We start from the raw sequence: 3,606 nt of genomic DNA, 5'->3' as shown, positions 1-3,606 counted from the left end.
AAGAAGTTGGCTCATGAACATGTCTGGACCTGGACCCAGCACCATAAAGGCCTATTTTGTTTAATTCCATTTGTGATTGTGGTATACATATTTTTCATTACGATAAAGTCTTATTTCATTTGTGCTTATTAAGTTCTGTTTGTCAGGAGCATCTTCCATTTAATAAAGTGTATGTTAACAAGGCTCATGTTTAAAGAAGAAAGGTGTCTAAAATTTCATTATGAGGAATGACAAGATTACAAACAATCTGCATCATGAGTGACCCCTCTTCTAGGGGTTTTATTTTCAATCTCACAGGTGTGACAGATATTGTAGGATTTTCAGAAATCAGTGAGTCTAGCTTGAGCTCTATTGAGTTACATGTGAAAGAATGTGCAATTGGAAGGCAGCCCAGACAAAGTACAAAAATTGAATGAGCAGAAATAGGAAGATGTCTGAGACTTTAGTGCCCTGCCCTACTGTGTTGTCAGATTCATCTTTAAGAAACTTGGTAGTGCATGGCAGCATCCCAGGCACTCAGGAAACTAAAGGATTGGGAGTCTGAAGGTAGCTTGGACTACATAGTAAAAATGTACACACACACACACACACCCCAAGAAGAAAAATAGAAATTTAAAGTATGTCAGCTGTGTGGAGAAATCCTTCAGGGAAAAAGGCGGGGGGGGGGGATGAATGGGAGATGTCTCAGTGGGTAAGAGTATTTGTCCTAAAAGCATGAGAATTTGAATATATACCCCAAAACATGTAAAAGCTGTGAGCATGGTTGTGTGTGCCTGTAATGCCAGCATTGGTGAACAGGCAGAGTGGATCCTGGGAGCTCACTGTGTAAGTGCCCTGTGACATTATTTCAAGACAAAGACAATAATAGATGACTCTTGGTATCCCTCTCTGACCTCAGCATGCATGCAAATTCACATGTACACACACACACATGAATTTTTATTAAAGGGAAGGGGAACGGGGCATAGTGTGTACCTTTAATCACAGTACTCAAGAAGCAGAGGCAGGAAAATGCAGAGTTCAAGGCCAGTCTGGTCCTGTCCTAGGACTACATAGAGTGTCTCAAGGGGAGGGGGAGTAAAAGGTTAAATGAGTTCTTAGCCATATAACAAATGTGAACCTGTGTGAAAAGTTAATGTGTAGACAATGCATCATACCAGAAACGCATAAGATTGAATAAAGGGCGACAATGCCAATGTCTCAGGTATCTTAATAATACAGACAACAGTACTGCCGACATACCTAGTTCTTGTTTGATTGTTTTCATAGCCTGTGTGCCACTAAGAATCTTACTGGGCTTGGGAGGAGCTTGGTTTTAGCACGGGACATGAAACCCACATAATCGCCTCACATAATACGCACTCTACACCGAACTCCAGTCCCAGCATTGGGAAAGGTATAGTTTTTAGTAATTCACAAGGTAAGTGAGATTTTTCTTTAGATTTTATCCTTATTTCATAGACCTGTCTATCTGTGGAATCCCTTAAAAAAATCATAAGATATATAAACTCAGTGCCTCACCTTTACATTGTTTAAGAAGAAATTCTACCCCACAGCACCATTTAAAAAAAAAATCCCTGAGGAGGGAAATTCTGTTTCCCTGAATTGCATTAATAAAGCTTGACAAATTCTCCATAAGATGATGATTTGAAACCCATAAATTTGTCCAAGCATGGAAAAGAATCAGCTCTAAGAAATGGAATTGAGGATAAAGTCATAGCCCTGAGATTGCTGTTATTTCAGACTGCCCTGAATGAAAGCCCAATGAATGACACTGTTGCGACCTCTGACCAGAGGGGCAAAGGTCTGAAGAAGAGCTTCAAGTGACTTGTGATCGCGCATCCTTGGGTCCTCACTGGGTACCAGAGCAGCAGCTCATTTGTTGCTTGTATTAAGGGTTAGCAACATAGAAAGCAGGCCTCCGCCAAAATGAGGAACAGTGGTGGTTGAGTTGAGATTTCAATTGATTGTGGTGTGTGTGATATAATGTGGTTTAGGAACAGGGAATTCTTTAAAGAAATGGTTTGGCCTCAACCTCAAGCTTCATGGTCAAAAATGAACCCTCTGAATTCTGGTGCATTCAAAAGTAAAAGGCAGTAAAAATGATCTCACGACAAAAGCTTTTACAGAATTCTGACTATCGCTGATAGAAGAAATGAAATGTTTGGTGTTTAAAATAAATAGCCATGTGCTTGAGATTCTTAACAAAAGAATGTTTCTTGGATCAATCTATTTTGAGCACATAGAAAATAAAAGATGCTAGAATGACTAACAATAGAGTTCTCTTCTCAGCAAGACCACAAGTTACCTCTTTTATTTCTGTGTCTTTGGATGAACAAGGGGAATTTCAAGTGATTTCAACACTGGATGAAATGTAATCCTCTCAGCCAGGGCCAGGCTCGATCAAGCATGCTGGGTAATTCTCCATGATGCCAGGATAGTGGGCAAAAATCCCAGGGGCAAGCAGCCTGGAAAAGTGCCCCTACACCACCAGGCCAAATTTTTCTGCATCCCTTTCTAAATTCAATGACCTAAGCTGTAAATGAAGGTTTAATTTCAAATTGTTTTGTTCCCAGTCTAGCCTTTGGCAGAGACAGATCTCTGAAGAATCTGTTTCTAGTTATTTTAGAGGTAGAAATTAAGTTGTGATAAACCACATAGGTGAAAATAAAATTGATGAGTATGTATTTCTCTCTGCATGAGGAGGTAGTAGGAAAGAACAAGGCGTTTACTTGGCATATGAGACAACTTGACACTTGTCATATGTAATCCTTTGAGATATTATCTTCTTTCACAGATTAGGGAAATGACAATGGGCATTAATTTGTTCAAATCTATTCCTCGAGCATATGACAGGGCTAAAGATTTAATTCTTGTCTCCAAGCTTTCTTCTACACTTTCTTCATACCATAAGAGATCTGATGACCAAGATCATCCAATTCTGAAATCCACCCTCCACCTCTGCAGTTCACTTGGACAAAACCAGTATCAACCTGTCTCAAAGGGTAACAAAGCCAATTTAAGCTACCGACCTGGGACAAGTCACTTTCTCTGAGCTCCTCACTTATGAAATGGAAACGATGACAAATACCTGACCTCACAGGTTGTTACACAGTTCAGACAAATTATCTGTATGTACTTGTAAAAGGCATGTGAACTTCAAGTGTCTTGAATAACTCAAGTAGCTTAGATTCAAGTTACACTTTGGACTGAGGAATGTGCTCTCAACATCTCAGAGATTGTCATTTTCTTCCCAGGATGGACCTGGTAGGGTCATAACCTAGTTTTCAGCTTGTTGACCTTAGGCTACAAAATACCAACCCAACCTCACTCCGAGCCCTTAGGACTCCTACATTTCTGGAGAGTTAGAGGCACAGGTCACTCAATGCACACAGATCACTTCCCCTGTAGTATTGTCAGACAGGCCTTGGAGACATCTGGCAGGCTCTAGACTGGGGAGCCAAAAAAACATGCAAACCTAGGCACCACCCAAGATGTGTTAAAGCATGCATTTAGACTCATCCCTCTTATACCCACGCCCTCTTCTTAATACAGGAAAGAACTCAAACTTCATTTAGTCCTGTCCTTTATTAGGCACCTAGTGTG

Source organism: Microtus ochrogaster, chromosome 8, assembly GCF_000317375.1.
Source record: "Microtus ochrogaster isolate Prairie Vole_2 chromosome 8, MicOch1.0, whole genome shotgun sequence".
Classification (NCBI taxonomy): Eukaryota; Metazoa; Chordata; class Mammalia; order Rodentia; family Cricetidae; genus Microtus; species Microtus ochrogaster.
This window is presented reverse-complemented; position numbering follows the sequence as displayed.